The 22,351-nt window shown below is 46.4% G+C and overlaps 1 long non-coding RNA gene across 3 annotated transcripts in view; it reads left to right on the forward strand.

The window, feature by feature from the left end:
* The first annotated feature begins 8,962 nt into the window (after positions 1–8,962).
* LOC137525835 (uncharacterized) overlaps positions 8,963–22,351 on the forward strand; it is an 86,217-nt gene continuing 72,828 nt past the window's right edge. For all 3 annotated transcript variants that reach the window (XR_011023023.1, XR_011023025.1, XR_011023024.1), the window contains exons 1-2: positions 8,963–9,146; positions 11,721–11,833. This is a non-coding gene — a long non-coding RNA (uncharacterized lncRNA). The remainder of the gene's footprint in view (positions 9,147–11,720; positions 11,834–22,351) is intronic.

The raw sequence follows: 22,351 nt of genomic DNA on the forward strand, positions 1-22,351 counted from the left end.
GCCTAATCCTGCGTTACTGTCGCATTAAGCAGATACAGTGGAGCATACAGGCAATGAAAAGTATGCTTCCCTATATATTAACATCTGCGTTAAGAGGTAACGCACTGCAGCAGTGAGTTACAATAAACGCAGCATTTACATGCAACTTTAACGTCGCACTGTGAACATCGCATAGGGTTAACATTGCAGTGCGGTAACCTGCGTTATAATGGCTGTATAACGCAAGACAATAACGTCCCACTGTGACACTAGCCTGATACGTATGTTTAGGGGAATAGTTGAAAAAAATAAATGAAAAAAAAAAAAAAAAAAAAAGAGAAAAAAATTTGCCTTGTTCCCACTATTCCCCTTAAAGAGGAACTGTAACGACAAAACGGCCCCTGGGGGGTACTCACCTCGGGTGGGGGAAGCCTCAGGATCCTAATGAGGCTTCCCACGCCGTCCTGCGTCCCTCGGGGGTCTCGCTGTAGCCCTCCGTACAGCCGTGACGCAATATTTACCTTCCTGGCTCCTGCGCAGGCGCTCTGATGCCTCTCGGCGCCGAAGTAGGCGGAAATACCCGATCGCCGTCGGGTCTGCTCTACTGCGCAGGCGCAAGTTTCCGGCGCCTGCGCAGTAGAGCGGACCCGACGGAGATCGGGTATTTCCGTCTATTTCCGTGCCGAAAGTCGCCACAGCGCCCCCGCTGGAGCCAGCAAAGGTAAATATTGAACTGACAGTCGGCACAGTCGCCGGCTGTTCGGAGGGCTGCGGCGAGACCCCCGTGGGACAGAGGACGGCGTGGGAAGCCTCATTAGGATCCGGAGGCTTCTCCCACCCGAGGTGAGTACCCCCCAGGGGAGGTTTTTGTTGTTACAGAGTCTCTTTAACATACGTAGCAATTTTGGTGACTTTAGCTTGTATGGGGGGGCTCTGCTATTAACTGCTAAAGTTGGCAATAAAATTACACAAAATTGCACGTAATTGCGCTAAATGACAGTTCCTTTTACGGTTACAAACAAAATAATGATTTTTTTCCGGAATTTCGCACTGTAATTACGATGCAAACTACGATTATGTGAAATTCTCGCTCATCACTGATTAACTAAAATCCAGTTAGTTAGTGGCTGGATAGTGTAATGGTTAAGGGCTCAGCCTCTGACACTGGAGACCAGGGTTTGAATCTCAGCTCTGCGTGTTCAGTAAGCCAGCACCTATTCAGTAGGAGACCTTAGGCAAGTCTCCCTAACACTGCTACTGCCTATAGAGCGCGTCCTAGTGGCTGCTGCTCTGGCACTTTGAGTCCGCCAGGAGAAAAGCACGATATAAATGTTATTTGTCTTGTCTTGTCTAGTGAAATCCAATTGCCAGTTCACAAACCGCTCGGTCCTGCTCTGTTTAATTGAAACTTCACTGCCACTAAAAATTGCCATGAACTTTAATCAGTCCTGCAGAGTTATTTTTCTAATTTAATGTTATTAAAGCTAACCTAAAGCGAGGATTCCATATACATGTCCTTTTAAACAATACCAGTTGCCTGGCAGTCCTACTGATCTCTTTGGCTGCACTAGTGTCTGAATCACACGACTGAAACAAGCATGCAGGTAATCCAGGCAGACTTCAGTCAAAGCATCTGATCTGCATGCTTGTCTGCATGACAGCCAGGCAATTTGCATTGTTTAAAATGAAATAAATATGGCAACCTCTATATCCCTCTCGCTTTAAATTCCCTTTAAAACTAATCTTGCCATTTCAATTGACAGTCCGCTATGAATCCCCAAGGCTGGCTGTATGCTTAGATTGCTTCTCTTTGCAAGCATGATGTCTGTGTTGGAACAGTGAGCCAGAAGCCACCGCATCCTCAGCAGGGCTTTCTTTAATAATATAATAAACAGCCGAAGGTAATAGCAGCCAGCAACCCATTTATACATTTTTAAGCTGTATGGGCTCTTTCACACCAGAGCCCTTTTTACGCGTTTTAACGCAAGGTCTATACTTTGCGGTAACCAAGGTAAAAGGAAAGTCCATAGACTTATTTATTTATTTATTGTATTTATAAAGCGCCAACATATTACGCAGCGCTGGACAATAAATAGGGACTTTCCTTTTACCTTTCACACTCGACGCTGGGTTTCGATACGTTGCGATACGACGCATCCCGGCGCATTTTATCGTCGGGAATCGCAGTTTCCCCTTCGGGTTAATTAACTACTACCACCGCTACTCAGCGTTGCACCGGAGTTTCCCGACGACACGCCGCAACACCTGCAGGAGCTGTTCTCCTGCACGTTTCTTATGTGTAACGGGCCTTAACTGCCACACAGGCACTGTGATATGTAATACGGCATGCCTGACTCTGCAGGTTTATGGCTTGAAGCTTATAAACAGTTGTTGCCTTTACCTCTTAGCTGTTTATTATTCAATAACGGATCCTACTAAGGATCCAGCTGCTCCTGGCTTGCTTTCCTTATGATTGTGAGTTATTCCATGATTTTCCGGGTAGTACAGCTGGAGTGACCTAGCCAGATAAATACTGCTTGGTGTGACTGTACTTTCTGCTCTCTTTGGAGTACTGACTGCATAGAAAATCCAGTCTTGTTATTTAAAGAGAACCTGTAACAAAAAAAACGTCCCCTGGGGGGTACTCACCTCGGTAGGGGGAAGCCTCAGGGTCCCAATGAGGCTTCCTACTCCGCTGTAGCTGCAGATAATACAGTGCGGGCTCCCCCAAAGTGTCCCACAATCCGGGCTCGAGAAGGCTAATATATTTACCTTTCCTGGCTCCAGCGGGGGGCTGTTGCGGCTCTCAGCATGGAGATAGGCGGAAATAGCCGATCTCCGTCGGGTCCGCTTTACTACGCAGGCACAGGAGACTTGCACCCGCGCAGTAGAGCGGCCCGACATTGGCCATCTCCACCTATCTCCGAGCGGAGAGCCAATACTGCGCCTGCACTGGAGCCGGGAAGGTAAATTTTCACCTCCCCGCCGTTCCGGGAGCTTTTTCGCTGCCGCCGTGGGACACCAGCGGATGGGGGAAGCGTCTATAGGATCCGGGGGCTTCCCCCACCGAAAGTGAGTACCCCCCCGGGAGCTTTTTCTCATTACAGGTCAAGTGGACCTGAAGTGAAGAGTATGTGGAGGCTGCCATTTTTATTTCCTTTTAAACAATACCAGTTACCCGGATGTCCTGTTAATCTATTTGGCTGCAGTAGTGTCTGAATAACACCAGAAACAAGCATACAGCTAATCTTGTCAGATCTGACATTTATGTCAGAAACCCCTGATCTATGGATAAAAGTTTTAGAAGCAGAGAATAAGCAGGATATCCAGGCAAATGGTGTTGATTAAAAGGAGATTAATATGGCAGCCTCCATTTACCTCCTGCTTCAGTTGACCTTTAAGGAGTTCTTAAACAAAAAAGGACTCTGGAGCTTCTTGCGTCCCCCCCGGAGTTATCCAGTGCCCACGCCGTTCTTTCGAGACCCTCCAGCGAGCAGCGGCTACCCCATCAAAGCTGGTCAGTCACACCCTGATAACACTCCTGATGCCAGAAGCGTTCTGCACGAGCGCAGTAGTGATCTTCCCATACTGCGCATGCACCGAATGCTGCTGTTCACTGGGACGCGGTAAGGAGACTCGTCCCTGTGAACACCAAGTTTCTGCTCAGAAATGGGGAATCAGTATTTGGTGGAAATAGCACATTACCGCAACTTGGAATTTTAGCCCAATCACAGAGCATGAAAGCATTGGACCATTCAGAGGCTGCAAAATTTTTCCATGGAAATTTGAATATCGCTGACATTTTAGACCAATCATAAGATTTGGTAAATTGCGGTAGTATCCGAATCTTGTGACTGGGCCAATATTTCCGTGGGATTACGATTTCCACAGTAAACTACCGAATTCTCTGATTGGTGCAACACCACCAAGTATTTCAGAATTGTGAATATTGTGATTGGCCAAAAAACTGACATTTTAGGCCAATCACAGGACTCGGAAAACTCGATAGTATTGGACCAATCGGAGAATGTGGAGGTTTACCACGTAAAAATTCTGCAGCCTGTGATTGGTCCAAAGCTTCCAAAGTATTTGGCCAATCAGAGAATTCGGTATCAAGGATGATTCACAAAATATAACGGATTTCGCAAAACAACTTTTTATTTTTTCAAATTACATAACTTTATTAGTAAAAATGACCCGAAAAACCCCAAAACAACAAAAACCTTTCCACAGAAATTTGCAGAATCGGCTATCGGCTTTTTCGGTAATCAGAATTTTCGTGGAATAATTTCAAACTATCCCAAGTGCATCATAAAGGAATGTTTGTTGTGTGTTCAGAAGTGAGCAGAAACAAAAGAAAAGCCTGCATAACTACTGTGTATAGGCCAGGTAAAACATCACTGAGAGGGCGGGGTTACATACCAATTTGCAGCAATACAGCATATACATAGAGGACGGAGAGAAGACAGAGGACACAAGAGGAGCACGCCAGCGGACAGTTGTGCCTAAACTCGGCTCTGGACGGCAAGGGGAGGGCATTAGATGGGGAAGACCTGGGGGCCTGGCAGGCGGTGCAGCTCTACAGATATTTAATTGATTCCATGCTGAAATCTATTGGAAATCTTTGTACAGTGTGTTGATCTGTGGAGCCGCCTCCGCCTGCTGAGTCCTCCCATCTATGTGCCGCCCCCTGGGCCATGCAGAGTGTTGCAGCAGAGCTTATCCTCACCTGTCCCCTGAACGCGTCCTCCTGTGTCTTCTCTCCATCCCCACCTGTACCCCGTGACGCGGTGAATTGATAGCTTCAAACAGTTTCAGTCCGAAATTGATCTAAATTACGATCTTGCGGCCACGTTGAGGCAGCTTTTTGAGGGTGCGCATTTTTAAAGGGCAGCTTTTTTAAGGGTGGAACAGCCCTCTTGGCCCCCTCCGTTCTGCGCCTGTGAAATGGATCCTGCAATCCAGCTGTGTTGCGGGCCACTGCGCAATCACGCTCCAGCCGCACGCACCACCTGACCACACTCCCACCCTACAAACCACCTGACCACACTCCCGCCGTACACACCACTTGACCTCACTACTGCCGCACACAACACCTGATCCCGCTCCCGCCGCAAACACCAGCTGACCACACTCCCACCGCACACACCACCTGACCACGCTCCCACCCTACATACCACCTGACCACACTCCCACCGCACACACCACCTGACCACACTCCCACCCTATATACCACCTGACCACACTCCCACCATATATACCACCTGATCACACTCCCACCGCAAACACCACCTGATCTTGCCGCAAACGCCACCTGACCACGCTCCCACCCTACATACCAACTGACCACACTCCCGCTGCACACACCACCTGATCACGCTCCCGCCAGACACACCTCCGGATCACGCTCCCACCGCACACACCTCCTGATTATGCTCCCGCCACACACACCGCCTGACCACACTCCCACCCCACATACCTCCTGATTATGCTCCCGCCACACACACACCACCTGACCACACTCCCACCCTACATACCACCTGACCACACTCCCACCCTACATACCACCTGACCACACTCCCACCACCTGATCACGCTCCCGCCGCACACACCATCTGATCACACTCCCACCCTACATACCACCTGACCACACTCCCACCCTACATACCACCTGACCAAACTTACCACCTGATCACACTCACACCACCTGATCACGCTCCAGCCGCACACACCACCTGATCACACTCCCGCCGCACACACCACCTGATCACACTCCCGCCGCACACACCACCTGATCACACTCCCGCCGCACACACCACCTGATCACACTCCCGCCGCACACACCACCTGATCACGCTCCCGCCGTACACACAACCTGTTCACGCTCCCGCCGCACACACCACCTGATCACACTCCCGCCGCACACACCACCTGATCACACTCCCGCCGCACACACCACCTGATCACACTCCCGCCGCACACACCACCTGATCACACTCCCGCCGCACACACCACCTGATCACACTCCCGCCGCACACACCACCTGATCACACTCCCGCCGCACACACCACCTGATCACACTCCCGCCGCACACACCACCTGATCACACTCCCGCCGCACACACCACCTGATCACACTCCCACCAATGAAGCAGGTTATTTAGAGGCTGGCCTCCGCTATAGCACTAATGCTATAGTACGCACCCTGCGCAAGGGTAATTCAGGGTTTTGGTAATCAACGGACGCAGATTTACACTATTATCATATCGGATGCTACCACAAGCATGCCTGATCGATGATTCGACCATTATAGGCCCGAGTTTGGTTGACTGTATCGATCGGACATGCTGCAAGATGTCAGGCCAGCAGATCGATTATTTCAACAGGTTTGATCTGATTTCCCGATCGATTTTCCATAGAAGTGAACGGGTCGGAAAATGGATCAGAAATCAGATCGGACCTGTCGGAAATTATTGATCGGACAGTAAATCTGTCAGAAAATTGTGTTGTGTGTACCTAGCATTAGTTTATGGCAGGGATCAGGAAGCTTTTTGTCTGAGAGAGCCGTACAATATGTTTCAAACTGGGACAGTAGGGCTGAGGTCCCTGTTGCCATGGTGATGTGTATACAGTTGGTCCGCCGGGCAGCGGATGTGTCAGACACGTCTTCAACTTCTCTTGGGCTTTAGCAACATCATCAAGTGACAGGCAGCCTATTAGGCCAATCAAAGTGCGGGGATCTTGTTCTACAAAGTCACTGGACCTGACAGGGCCAAGAGTGGGGCAATTGGAGCAGCTGTTAGTTTTAGGGTAGCGCAAGTAAGTTATCAGTGCATGCTACAGCAGTAGTGTGCCTACTTTGAAAATTTTACTTGCGCTGCCACACTAAGCTGCACTGCTTGAGTAGTGTAACTTAGTGAATCAACCCCTACTGATTTGTCTGTGAGCCAGATGTAGCCATCAAAAGAGCCACATCTGGCTCCCGAGCCATACGTTCCCTACCCCTGGTTTATGGAAATCACAAAGCAGAGCTAGCAGTATTGTATAGTAAAGGTGGCCATACACTGATAGATTTGCAGCAGATTCAACCCTCAGATAGATTTCTGTCAGGTCGAATCTGACAGGAATCTATCTGATGTGTGCCACACACTAGGAACAGATTTCCAATAGATTTCAGAATTAAATCTATTGGAAATTGATCTAAAGGTATTACTGCACCATTAGATCAAATGCAACTCTATGGGCCATCAATCTGCTGCCAGCAGCAGATTGACCTAGATTTTCCATCGGCCATTCAATTGTGCATCGATTTGCGATCGATCGATGAAATCGACCAGTGTATGGACCCCTTAAAGCAGTTAACAGATCACTCAGCAGTCAATGAGCAGAGCTGAGATTAAAAACAAAAAAGGCAGAGCTAGGCAAGTTTGTTTACCTATTTGAGCAGAGGTTTTACTTGCCTGGGGCTTCTACCAGTCCCCTCCAGCTGTCCCGTGCCCTCGCAGTCAATCACAGATCCTCCAGTCCCCCGCCGCCAGCTAGTAAAACTGATTTTTTTAATCCTGGCTTAAGTGTTAATAGGGCCCCAGGCAAGGTAGTAGCCTTGTCACCCCCTGCATCAGTAACATAATCCAATGTTTAATCACATAGGTAAATGTTATGCTACAATGTTAGGTACACACTATGAGATTTTATGGCAGATTTACTGTCAGATCTATTATTTCCAACAACATTTTCTGATCGATTTCTGATAGAAGTGAATGGAAAACAGTCTGAAAATGCTCGGAAATCAGATCGGACATGTTGGAAATAATCGATCTGACAGTAAATCTGCCAGAAAATCTGAATGTCCCACGCCGTCCTTCTCTGATTACCAGTTCCCCGCCGCCGTCACCGGGCAATTATTCGTCTAACAAGACGAATAATGCGCGCTCCCGCTCGCGTCATCGGGAGCTTACTGCGAGGTATGAAGTTTTCTTGTACTGCGCAGTAAGCTTCCGATGACGCGTGCAGGAGCAGGCACGCGCCCGGCCAAGGCCGCGCAGACGCGGTTGGATGAGATGCCCCGTTAGACCGGGGCCAGCAGCGAGGAACTGTGAATAGTTGGAGGACAGCATGGGACATTACAGCTGCAGGTGGCCGGTAGAAGCGCCAGTTAAAGTCCCTGTTTTTATTTTCAACACCCCCCCCCCCCCCCCCCCCAGAGAACTCCTTTAAGTGACATGTTTTCAGGTAATGTGTGTTTCCTGGTCTTGGCAGCTCCCCACACTGTTCACCATACCTTACAAGCTGTAGTGTCGTTTCACTGCCAATAGCAGCAAGCGCAGGTCATCTCCAAACTTTCATTCAGACTCCTCTCTGCCTTCTCTTTCTGATGAGAGGTGGTGGGGAGGCAGCCCAGTCAGGACAAGTACCTCGCCTGACACAGGGTCAGCAGTTCAAGTCGCACATGAGGAGAATGACATCTGTAGCTGAGCTTTGTGTCTTTCTGCAGCGTGAGGTCGCTATCTCCTCCTACAGGCTGCAGCTGACATCCCAGAGGACCACACTTGTGGTGCAGGGCAGGCAGAGCTGGCTCCTGTGTGTGACGTCACTCCAGCCGACCAGGCAAACTTTACACAGGACTCCGCGACTGAAGGGGAGATTAGAGGTTACCATCATAGCTCCCAACTGTCCCTCTTTAAGACGGACAGTCCCTCTTTGGAAACTCTGTCCCTCTTCATTTGTCCCTCTTTCTATATAAATATATATATTTATGTACTAAAAAATGTGTTTGACTCTAAACTTTATTCCCAGCCTTTAAATTGATATATTACTAATTTTAAAATGTTAATATGAAGGAAATTGAAACAGTATAGAAAGGACCAGTGTGGTATTTTTCTTATTAAATCTTTATCTTATGCGTGACTAGGGGCGTGATTAGGGGTGTGGCAGGGCTGTGATTAGGGGTGTGGCTTAAGTGTCCCTCTTTCTCATCTCAAAAAGTTGGAAGATATATATGGTTACCATAGAGATCTGATTAGTGATCTTTTCAATGCAGCCTGTGTTCCGACTTTCCAGCACACCTGACAGTCCAGAGTTTCCTACCAAGACCTGTTTCCTTAATGACCAGTCTCTGCACCCCAGCACATTGCATGAAGCCACTGGAGCAAGGGGAGGTAGTCTGAGGTAAACTCTTGGCTCTTGCTTCCATCTAAATGTTTATCTTATTGTATTTATCGATTTAAAGGAGACCTTTAATCTAAATATAAAATTGGAGGGGGCAGGCATGTGTAGGGGGCCCTCCTCATGCCCACCACTCCCCTTGGCCTCCATCCCCTCGGTACTGTATACCGACCACATGAACCTACATCCGGGTTGGAAGGGTCGTTGCATAGCTCCCAACTGTCGCTTTTTAGGAAGGACAGTCCCTTTTTGGGAGCCCTGTCCCGCTATCCTCCTCATTTGTCCCTCTTTCAGGACTTTGTCCCTCTTTCTATGTAAATATATATATTTCTCTACTACAAAAAGGGGTTAAATGTCTCTAAACTTCATTCCCATCATTTAAATTGATACATTTCTTATTTTCATATGTTAATATGAAGGAAAATGAACCAGGATAGAAAGGACCAGTGTGGTTTGCATTATAAAACAACATTTTTCTTATGAAATCCTTATGGTATGGGTGACTAGGGGCGGGGCATGGCCAGGGGTGTGGCAGGGGCATGGCTTAAGTGTCCCTTTTTCTCCTCTCAAAAAGTTTGGAGGTATGGTCGTTGTTATCATCACTAGACCACCATTAAATTGTACAGGAGAGGGAAGACCTCTAAATGCCTGTAGAGGGCATGGAGAGGGGCTACTAGAAATACCAAAACTGACCAGGTGAGCATACACATTACAATCAAAAATCAATTAACCAGTGCAATATAACAATAGATTAAAGGAAACATCAGGTTTTTTTTTTCAGATCTACTTGCCTGGGGCTTTCTCCAGCCCCTGGAAGGCTATGTGATTTCTGCCCATAAAACACTGCTTTGCGTCAAATCCAGATTTTTCCCTGGGACTTTTGGCATGTATCCCACTCCGCCACCTGGGGGTCCAGGTGTTAGACCCCTTGAAACATCTTTTCCATCACTTTTGCGACCAGCATAAGTGTTTCTAGTTTTCCAAGTTTGCCTCCCCATTGAAGTCTATTGCGGTTCGCGGAAGCGCGAACCAAACCTTTTGCGGAAGTTCACAAACCTAAAATCGGAGGTTCGGGCCATCTGTAATTATTATAATTTTTATTTATATATCGCCAACATATTCCGCAGCGCTTTACAAAGCACAATAAGACAACACGGGGAACATAGGTACAACTAAGATGTGTACAGCAGAGTCTCAAGCAGCACAAATATTGCAACAAAATTGCAACAAAAACAGTAAACATTAGGAGGATGACCCTGCTCTTTCGAGCTTACAATCTAAAGTGTAGTGGGAGACACTAGGTAAGGAGACATGGGGGGGATGGATCAGGCAGTGAGCCTTTGCCTCTGATTACATTGTGAACAGATAAGTAAACAGGGGCTAAAAAAATGTTATAAGCTTGTCTGAAAAGGTGTGTTTTAAGAGTGCGTTTAAAAATGTCCAGGTTTGGAGCATGACACACAGCCTATGGAAGAGAGTTCCAGATGAGGGGTGATGCTTGTGTAAAGTCCTGGATGCGAGCATGAGAGGAGTTGATCAGCTTAGAGACCAGGAGAATTTCTTGGGAGGAGCGAAGGTTGTGGGAGGGACAGTATCTGGAGATAAGTGAGGAGATGTATGGAGTGGACAACTTGTGAAGGACTTTGTATGTTAGAGTCAGGAGTTTGAACTGGATCCTCTGGGTAATGGGTAGCCAGTGGAGGGAACGGCACAGTGGGGCTGCATCAGAGGAGCATGTGGAAAGGTGAATGAGGCGGGCAGCTGAATTTAGAAGGGATTGGAGAGGTGCTAACATGTTTTTTTGGTAGACCACAGAGCAGGGTGTTGCAGTAGTCTAGGCGGGAGATGATTAAGGCATGTAGAAGCATTTTGGTGGCATCTTGTGTGAAGAAGGGATGGACACGGAATATATTTTTGAGCTGGAAATAGCAGGCGGTGGTTAATGAGGTAATGTGAGGTTTAAAGGAGAGCTCTGAGTCAAGTATAACCCCCATGCTGCGGGCCTTAGAGGTCGAGGTTATTAGAGTGTTGTCTACAGTTATGATTGCAATTGGTAGGGGTGTAGATAGTGATGGTGGAAAAATCACAATTTCTGTTTTACTCATGTTGAGTTTGAGGAAGCTGGAGGACATGAATGCAGAAACGGAACGTAGTCAGTCGGGGACCCTGGACAGTGATGAGGACAGGTCAGGGGCTTAGAGATAGATTTGGGCCTCATCCGCATAGAGGTGATACTGGAAACCAAAAGAGTTCATTAGTTGTCCCACTTTTTCTGCTGAATGTTCTCCTAGGTGATATTGTCACATCTTATCAATAAAATGACTGTTAAGCCACCAGCAAGCAAGAAAGTACTAATGATAATTTTGACAATACTTTTTCATAAACTTTTTGGTAATTGCAGTTGCAGAGTGCTGAAAAGGTATTTTAAACACAAGATGAAAAATAATCTCCTAGGAGAAAACGTAGGAGAACAATTTAATTGAATAAGGTCCATCATCTCAAAACATTTGTTGGCTCTTTACAATTATAACAACTATTAACAACAGTATTTATTTTTCTTTTCTTGCATATAACCAGGGCCGTATTTCTGGAAAGACCACAAAGGCCCAGATCTTGTGCGGCTGCAGCTCATGGGAGCGCCTGAACATGAAAGAGGGGTTGCTACACATGAAAAGATAAAGCTGCAAATGGTGAGCAACATGTGAAAAAGGAAGAGCTGTACATGAAAGAGGGGCTGCATATATGGATGTTACACATGGGAGAGGGGGCTGCAGATGGAATGGGAGGGGTGCTGCTGCTCATGGGAGGGGAGCCCCACCATGCTTGGGGTTGGGGTGGTAAAAGTATAAATCCGGCCAGGGGAGTAACTTGAAATCACTGGGCCCCCCTGCAAAACTTTGGATGGGGCCCTCCCCATCTCCCCTCGCTTTCTGCTCAGGTAAACTGAGAACCAATGTTATTCAATTGGCTAGTGCACACTTAAAGAGGAGCTGTTAGGTATAAGGTCTCAGAGAAAATAAACACATATATCAGTAGCTAAAGATTGGCTGTACTTACATTACATATGCATTTCACTGTCCACGTTTGGATTTCACAGAATTTGTATATAGTATATGCAGAGATAGATGCTCCTGACAGCTCATGGCAGGCTCCATGTTTTTCTGTCAAATGTGTCCTCATGTCCTGCCTGCTTCCTGATCACAGATAAGCTCCTACTTGAACAACACAGTGTGCAGTGAATATTAATGAGCCATGTGGCTAGGAACAATAGCTGACTCCTGCAGAGTACTCTGCCCCGAGATTTATCAGTGCTACGCGCTGGACTGATTACAAGCTGCTGTAACGTCTCATTAGCAGCCGAGGGGAGGGCCCCAGAATGCTTTGCAGTTTAGTATGCGGCTTGCGTCCTTATGGGTCTATAACAGACTTGCTGATAAGCACACATCAAAGGTAACTGAGATTTTTATCTTCACTAATGGCTTTTGGGCTTCCTTCTAAACTGTTTAACACAGGAGAATAGAGGTTTAAATTAGCTTCTGCAGCCTGACAGTTACTCTTTAAATGTGTTTTCCCCATGCAGATAAAAACAGACAGCAGTGAAGCACTTCATGCATTTTCTCTATCAATTACATTCGCTTCTGTGATAAAACATGCATGTTTTCACACATACAAACACACACATGGTATGCAGAAAACGCACATAGAAAACCGACAGATAAGTGTGCTCTCAGCCACAGCTTATTACACTCACTCTGTCCATCTCTGATGGAGCAGAACTGGCTCTGCAGACTTATCCAGCATCACTACAGTACACAGCACACTGAATAGGGACTGTCTACAAATCTTTGTCTGCAAAACTTTGTATGATTCCTTATCAGTGGCTGAGCAGATGCAGTTATTGGAACAATTGTGCAGAGAGCAGAAAGTTTTTCCCTCCGTGCCCTTAGTTGTCAGTCTCTCAGGACGGGGCCCCCCTGCGGCTGCATCCCTTGCACGATCTATTGTTACGCCCCTGAATCTGATTTTGGACAGTTAGAAACAACTGTAAACAGCTATTTCCCACAATGCAACACGATTCACAGACAGGAAACTGCCAGGAGTACCATGGTCCTCAGAGTTTCTTGTGGGAGGGGTTTCACCACAATATCAGCCATACAGAGCCCCCTGATGATCCGTTTGTGAAAAGGAATAGATCTCTCTGGTAAAAGGGGTATGAGCTACTGACTGGGATGAAGTTCAATTCTTGGTCACGGTTTCTCTTTAAGTCACGAATCTATACATGCATTGTGGCAGTGGCGTAGCAATAGGGGGTGCAGAGGTTGCGACCACACTGGGGTGCTTTAGCCACTTTCTGTTACATGCCCAAAAGTGTATAGCTAAAATACACATAAAACTTGCATCAGTCGGGAACGTCGGTATGGACTTGCGTTGGGGATGCGGCAAAGACATCACTATGAATGGCCCCATAGACTAACATTGCCCTAGCAGTGGGCTGTGGTAAAATGCCGCACTGCATTGCTCCAGTGTGAAAGGGCCCTCAACAAACTGTTCTCCATCCCCTTCTTGCCCCTCTAATACCGTGGTTGTCCTTGGCAGGTTTTGGTGCGCTGTATCAATTGTTATGTATAAAGTGCTTGAGGTGGCCCCAATGTAAAATTTGCACGGGGGCTCATAGCTCCTTAGCTACTCCACTGCATTGTGGGTAATATGCACAGAGGTCCGCTTTTAACAACTTCTGCTTCTGAGATGAGAAATCAATCTTTTCTTCAGCTAGTGATGAATAATCATAGTCATTTTTCAGGTTCCACCATTTAAATTTCTGAAAGGTACACTTACTAAAAGTCTGGATAAATAAGCCTATTTTTGTTCCCGAAGAAAGTCAGAATTTTGGCTTTCTCAGAGGGGAGCGCAATCAATACTTTCCTTTTTGTAAAACGCATTTTTGTAAAATATGTGCAATTTTCTCCAAGGAAGAAGGTTTCCTTGTACAGGAAATGGCTTCATTATCCCGGCACTCCTGCTGTTACATTATGGATTTTTACCTGCAGTTCTAGCTAAACAATACGCCACCCTTCTGCATCGCAATGAAACGAAACAAGTATAACATTGCAGTCGGAAGCTATCAGTGCAGTATGAATACCTCCAGCCAGATCTGTGCTTTGTTAAAGAGAGCCCAAGGTGGGCTCATGAAACTAAATTAAACCTAGGCTATCTGACGGGGGGCTGAGCGGATCAGGTAGCCTCCAAAACTGTTGCTCCAGTGGGCCGCAGAGGCCCACTTTCACTTTTGTGACCTGTGTCATGACGCTGGAATGAGAGATTCATTCTCTCACTCACAGCGTGCAGGAAGGCGGGGGATCAGCAGGGGGCGCGGCCAGGGACTGAGAGTTGGAAACCCTGCAGGAATGTTTTAAACAGGGAATCCCTCTCCCTTATGTTTACCTAGGAGATAGAGACAAATATTGTTGCTAATCTCAGAAGAGCCATAGGAGGCGATGAATCCATAGTAGGGCCTGTATTAGGAAAACAAAGTTACCTTGGAATGGCCTCCATGATAGGGCTAGCTGCTGTGGAATGGCAGGGCAAGGGTTAATCACAGGAGTGCTGGGATTGGTTATGGCGGGGCTCAAGGGATTATGAGAAGGGAGCTGAATGTATTGGATCCTATCTATTTTCCCACCTCAGAATTTTCGAGAGTGAAGCTCAACATGGTTTCCTACCTCCAGTCGGAGGGTTTTTTTAGGCCTACCTGCCATAGCCGATGTGGAGGCTCTCGTTCAGATGATCCGTGATGAGGCTGAAGCTCAGGGAGCTTGATGGGTCTCAGGCTAGCTGGCTGCAGCGTCGACTGGCTCGGCACCATCCTCATCGGAGTGCTTCAGCCCTGATATTGCCCAGAGAGCTCAGCATCATGTTAGTTAGCCCCTTCCGCCAAGTGTTACCATGCTTCAGAAAGGATGGCGGCTGGGAGGAATTCCCATCTTAGGCGGAGCTCCTACAGTGGTGCCTTTATAGTGCCTTCCCTGGATGCACCCCGGCATTTTCAGGTTACTCTTTGGCGGTCGCTTTATCCCAGCAAAGTGGGTCTGCCCAATGCAGGAGGGGACGACATTGGGGTGTCCCCATGGAAAGATGGCTGCCACTTCCGCGAGACAGGCTTCGCTCTCTGGGTCACAAGCCTGTCATGGCTGGCCATGCTGGTGGGCAGACTCCAGCATCCTGATCAGCCTGTGGTTTTCCACAGGTGGCGCTATGGCTGCTCAGTCCAGCAAGCAGGCTACACCCCCAGCATCAGCACATGCTGCTGGCAGAGCATCAGGCAACGGTGGGAGACATGAACTAAGGCCTCATGCTAAAGCAAGACTTTCAGCCCACTGACTTTCAGTGAGCCCTTGTCAATGAGGCTTCCCCATCCTCTTCAGCCTTGGGTAGCCCCCAAAGATCCATGCGCGCAGGCACAGTAGGGGGTTTCAGCGAGCGGCAATATTTACCAATCCACGCTTCTGTGCAGGCACAGTACAAGCTTCGGGCTCTGGTGGAAATTGCTGAGCCGTATCGGGTCTGCTCTACTGTGCACGCGCCTCTAATGCTTTTAGCCATATAATTTGAAAACAAGCATGCAGATCAGATGTTTCTGACCGAAATCTAACTAACTTAGCTTCATGCTTGTGCCAGGTGTGTGATCCAGATGCTATGGAAGCAGGAAATTCGGATGCCCGTGGCTAATGGACTATTTGGGTGCCTACGTAGGCACTAATGCAAATTTTGGCTATTGTGCCCTAAAAGCAGTGCACCTGATATTGTTTTGAAAAAGTTATCTTTTTTTAAATTAATTTCATTTCGAGAACATTAGAATGTTATAGTTTTTGAAGTTTTTTTATCGTTTTTAAAATCAGAAAGTTATAGTTATTGAAGTTGTAGTCTTTTGTATTTAACAATGTTTCTTTTTTTGAAAATAATCATTTTCAAATTTAATTAGAAAGTTATAGATATTGAAATTTTAAGGTTAGGCATCAGGAAGGGGGGTTTTAGAGTTAGGCGTCAGGAAGGGGGGTTTTAGGGCTAGGCATTAAGTAGGGGGTTTTAGGGTTAACCATCAGGAAGGGGGGGTTTAGGGTTAGGCATCAGAAAGGGGGGTTTAGGGTTAGGCATAAGGAAGGGGGGTTTAGGGTTAGGCATCAGGAAGGGGGGGGGGGTTAGGGTTAAACATTAGGAAGGAGGGTTTAGGGTTAGGCATCAGGAAGGGGGGTTTAGGGTTAGGCATCAGGAAGGGGGGTTTTAGGGTTAGGCGTCAGGAAGGGGGGTTTTAGGGTAAGAAGTCAGGAAGGGCGGAGGGTTCCGTGTAAGAGTGGGGTTAGGTTTAGCTGTAGTAAAATATTGGTAGAATTTACTAATGTTTTACTATTGTCATCACTACTGTAAATATGTTTTCGTTTTCATCTAGCGCCCAATTTACAACGGTATTTATCGTTTAGACTTATATGAGCTTCACCCAGCACCCCTTTTTCCTCACGCCCCTATTTCATGCATGCGATGCTACTGTAGCCAAAGAGATCAGCAGTACAACCAGGCAACTGGTATTGTTTAAAAGATTAATATAAATTCAGGTTAGGGATGCTCATTTGGATTTCCGATTGAAAAGCGGCATTTGCGAATGGAAAACGGATTTCTGCAGAAATATCACATTACCACAACTCGGCATTTTCAGCCCTATCACAGAACTTCAGAAGGATTGAACCAATCAGAGAATGTACAGTCAACTCAGAAGTACAGTATTTGGCCAATCAGAGGAAGCAAAGAAAAAAGACTCCTTAGAAATCGGAATGGGAAAACAGATATTGAAAATCCCTGGAATTGTTAATTAACATTGGTGGAAATCAGAATTTCCACGGAATCAGAAATGGCCATTTCTAGCATTGGCATTTCTGACCTAACTTAGAAGTATTAATCTGGAAGGGTAAACTCGGGCTTTAATTAGTTTTTATAGGAAGAAGGTATGCATATTAATGACTAATGCTTCATTTTTGGGTCTACACTTAAAATCTTCCCTTTGCCTGTGTGCAGCGGGGAGGAAGAGGCTTAGGGCCTGTTTCCACTACACACAGATTTAATGCAGATTGGATGCAGAAAAACTGACTCCAATGAATGCCTATGGGAAAATCTGCATCAGAATAATCGTGTTTAGTGGAAACAGGCCCATAGGAATTCATTGGAGTCAGTTTTTCTGCATCCATTCTGCATCCAATCTGCATCAAATCTGCGTGTAGTGGAAACAGGCCCTTAGACAAGCCTGATGCTGACTTACTCAAGCTTTTCAGTCTTTTAAGATTTAAATGCTAAATGAAAAAACCCTCAAAGTATCTTCCTTCAGAAAAGCCCATAAGTAAGCCACAATAGCTCCATTACATTATACAGCATTTATAGGATGGCCACATTGCCATTAAAGCCTGCAATAATCTGCTAAGAGCCATCTTTCTGTAAATGTATAAGATGACATTTAATGGGCATCACATTATAATGAATATTTTAGCAGTGTTTCATTTTGCATTGTGCGATGCTCTGAGCGGTTCTTCCATATTATTGTAAATTAAGGAAAAGGCGACTGCGGCTTTTATATAAAACGAATTGAACGCTAATGATTTTATCTGAGTAAACAGATCTTTAAAGTAAACATAGCGGGTAAAGGTCTACAGCCTGCAGAGGTCCAGGAGCATCAGGGCTAATAGACATGGATGGGGCAGAGAGCAGTTACTGCCCTTCCTCTTATCCAGCTCTTCCCTGCTCTCATCCACGCTTGTTGTGCTGCAATAAAGGGAACCTGGCTGCCATTCTCTCCATTATCTGATGAGCAATGCCAGTAGCCGGACTTCTGTGCCGATGCCTCTAATACTAGAAGTCACTGGCCCAGAATGATGCTGCACATCAGATGCTTTGACTGACTCCATAGGCTTCATGCTTGTTACAGGTGTGTGACTCGTGTACGTAATAAAAGGGCGTCTGGAAATTTGGGCGATGCTGATGGTAGAATATCAGTATATTTACCGACATTTTACTATTAAAAGTGTAAAGAAGTGGCATAAATATCGGTATTATATACCAATAGTTTTCTATAGCTAATCCTAACCCTACTCTTACACAGAACCCTCCCCCTGATGCTTAACCTTATTATTATTATTGTTAATATTATTTAATATTTATATAGCACCGACATATTCCGCAGCGCTGTACAGAGTATATATAGTCTTGTCACTAACTGTCCCTCGGAGGAGCTCACACTCTAATCCCTACCATAGTCTTATGTCTATATTGTGTAGTGTATGTATTGTAGACTAGGGCCAATTTTAGGGGCAAGCCAATTACCTTATCCATATGTTTTGGGGATGTGGGAGGAAACTGGAGTGTCTGGAGGAAACCCAGGCAGACACGGGGAGAACATACAAACTCCTTGCAGATGTTCACCTGGCTGGGATACGAACCGGGACCCAGCGCTGCAAGGCGAGAGCACTAACCACTATGCCACCGTGCCTTAACCACTCCCCCATGACTGACCTCCTCTGCCACCAATCAACCAACCAAAAACTTAATTTTTCGGGCGCCGCCTTAGGCGCCAAGGCTGTGGAGTCGGAGTTGGAGTCGGAGTCGAGGAGTCAGGGCAATTTTGGGCACCCAGAGTTGGAGTCGGAGTCGTTGATTTCATAAACTGAGGAGTTGGAGTCGGGAGTCAGAGTCAGATGATTTTTGTACAAAATCCACAGCCCTGTTAAGTATTAGGCTAAGGAGTCGGAGTCTGAGCCATTTTGGGTGCCCGGAGTCGGAGTTGGAGTCGTGGTTTCATAAACTGAGGAGTCGGAGTTGGAGTCGGAAGATTTTTATCCCGACTCCACAGCCCTGATAGGCGCCCATTGAAATAGCCACATTGAGAGATAATTTGGGCCCCCGCAGCACCAATAATCAAATCAGGCGCCTCGGGCGCCCACATTTCCCCTCAATACTGCTATTTCAATGGGCACCTATGGCAACGCCTAAACTTCTGCCCCTAGTGGGTGCCCAAAATTTCTGCTATCATGTGACTCATAAACAACTAAAGCCAAAAGCTCAGCACAACAGCAACACATAAACTGGGCTCTGAGCACAATAGGAAAAATAGGCGTCGCCATAGAACACACTGTGCACTTATGGAACACACATGCTTTATTGGGGCACCGGAGATCAGCTTTCTTGCATTGAGGTGTCAATCAGCAACATGGTTCATCTATCAAACACCTGAACTCCAGATTGTGGTAGGGGTGACAATCAGTGCCGGAATTTGGCTATAGCTGAGCAGTAGAACAGTTGTGGTGTACACATAGCTGAGTAACAGTATCGGCTATATGCAGAATGACTACTGTTATTGGCTGCAACAGAGTGGTATTGGTGTGGTGCTTAGGGATAGTGTTGTGTGTAGTTCTGGGAGGTTAGTGTTAGATAGGGGAGGTTGGTATTAGGTGAAGGTAGGGGTGGTTAGCGTTAGGCGTAGGTATGTATTTAAAATTATTAAGTATACTTTGTTACTATCACTATGTTCCTTATATGCACTATAGGTCTGCCATGAAAAGTAACCATATTCCCTTGAATTTTACGTTCTCTCCCCTACTTACACCTAACACTAACCTCCCTCCTACATACATCTAACACTAGCCTCCTACCTACACCTAACTATAACCTCTCCCTACACCTAACACTAACCTTTCCCCTACCTACACCTAACACCAACCTCCTACCCAGGGGCGTAACAATAGACCCTGCAAGGGATGCGTCTGCAGGGGGGCCCAGAAACCACAGGGGGCCCATGGGGGGAAACGTTTGAGAGACTGACAGCTAAGGGCAGGAGAGAAAAAAACGTATTCTGCTCTCACACCATTGTTATATTGACTGCATGTGTCCACCATACAGATAAGGACTCATACACACTCTGGAATTTGTACACTGTCCCTGCTCCCTAGGGTTCGTAAAAAACATCTGTCCCTCACTGCTGCAAAGATCTGATGACTGCATGTACAACCTAACAAAGAACGGAGTCACATTTTGAAAAAAAGTTGTAGACTTTCCCTTTTTCACTCTCAAAGGAACCCTAGATTCCTATCACGCACAGGCTAATGACCTTATGGCCTCTAATTACTTTTACAACACAGCAGAGTGGGTAAGATTGATGTCTGACTGTCACTACCTCATTGAGAGTTTGTTGTCTCATACTGAGTCCAAGATCCTGTAATAACAGTATCAATCAGTGACATTCTGAATGATTTGCCAAAGTTACAGTGAATACTATATCTTAGTTTCAGCATGTCATTATTGTTCCTCCATATAGCATGTGCTCTCATGTAGTAAAATAATAAGGCTGTGTGTGTATGTATGTACTGGGAGCAGAGCTGCAACGAGGGACTTGTCAGCTGCAAGGGGCTGGAGGAAGCCCTGGGTAAGTAGATCTGAGGGTAGCATAGATTTCCTGACATTTCCTTTAAGTCTAAGTGTTTTTATCTGCATGGGAAAAACACATTGGTCCTCAGTTTTCCTGTGCGGAAAGCGAGGGGGGTGGGGGGCCCCATCCAAAGTTTTGCAGGGGCGGGGGGCTGTTGGGCCCAACCAAAGTTTCGCAGGGGGGCCCAGTGATGTCTAGTTACGCCCCTGCTCCTACCTACACCTAACTTATAATCTCTCACCTACCTACACCTAACACTAACCTCCCCCTTACCTATGTCTAACTCTTACTCCCCCCCCTTACCTATGTCTAACCTAACATTAACCCTTCCCTACCTCAAGATTCCAGCACTTTAAAGAGGAGCTGTCACGCAAATCTTGAAATTTGAAGCACATACAAATAAAAAGTACATTTCTCCCAGAGTAAAACAAGCCATAAATTATTTTTCTCCCATGTTGCTGTCACTTACAGTAAGTAGTAGAAATCTGGCATTACCGACTATTTTGGACTAGCCCATCTTCTCACAGGGGGTTCTCAGGGTTTTCTGTATTTTTAAAAGCACTTTGTGAATGGCAGTTGCTCCATCCAACTGCCAAAATAGTGTGCAGCGAGCAGGGAGGCTGGTCAGCATCTTTGTTCTAATCTTTTTCAGGGAATGTCTTTATAAAGAATAAAGGACATGCTGAGAATCCCCCATGAAGAGATGGACTAGCCTTAAACCTGTCGGTTCTGTCAGATTTCTACTACTTACTGTAAGTGACAGCAACATAGGAGAAAAGTAATTTTGGGCTCGTATTACTCTAGGAAAAATGTACTTATTATCTGTATGGGCTTTAAATTTTAAGATTTTAACGACAGCTCATCTTTAAAGTGTTTGAATCTTGAGGTAGGGAAGGGTTAATGTTAGGTTAGACATAGGTAAGGGGGGGGGGGGGGAGTAAGAGTTAGACATAGGTAAGGAGGAGGTTAGTGTTAGGTGTAGGTAGGTGAGAGGTTAAAGTTAGGTGTAGGTAGGAGGTTTGTATTAGGTGTAGGTAGGGGAGAGGTTAGTGTTAGGTGTAGGTAGAGGAGAGGTTATAGTTAGGTGTAGGTAGGAGGCTAGTGTTAGGTGTATGTAGGGGGGAGGTTAGTGTTAGGTGTAAGTAGGGGAGAGAACATAAAATTCAAGTGAATATGAAAGTTTGCAGTAATGTGTAAGTAGGGGAGAGGTTAGTGTTAGGTGTAGGTAGAGGAGAGGTTATAGTTAGGTGTAGGTAGGAGGCTAGTGTTAGGTGTATGTAGGGGGGAGGTTAGTGTTAGGTGTAAGTAGGGGAGAGAACATAAAATTCAAGTGAAAATGAAAGTTTGCAGTAATGTGTAAGTAGGGGAGAGGTTAGTGTTAGGTGTAGGTAGAGGAGAGGTTAGTGTTAGGTGTAAGTAGGCAGAGCCGGGACAAGGTCCGCCAGCAAGGCTGAGAAACCAAAGTGCGCCCATCCATCCCTCCCACCCCAGCCGTCACACACTGAATGCTATTAGAGTAAGAGGCACCGCAGGGCCCCCAACACCTTAATCTCTAGTTATCTGGCTTGCGGTCACTGCCATGTATTCCCTTTTCATATTTCTCTCTGCTTCAAACACAATAGGGGAATGATAGCTGAGTGAGTTGTGAGCCCCCTCCTACACTGCTCCCTGAGGCTGGAGCCTCTCTCGCCTCTGCCACGGCCCGGACCTGAAGTAGGAGGTTAGTGTTAGGTGTAGGTAGGGTGGGGAG

This window comes from Hyperolius riggenbachi, chromosome 7 (genome assembly GCF_040937935.1).
Source record: "Hyperolius riggenbachi isolate aHypRig1 chromosome 7, aHypRig1.pri, whole genome shotgun sequence".
NCBI classification, from domain to species: Eukaryota; Metazoa; Chordata; class Amphibia; order Anura; family Hyperoliidae; genus Hyperolius; species Hyperolius riggenbachi.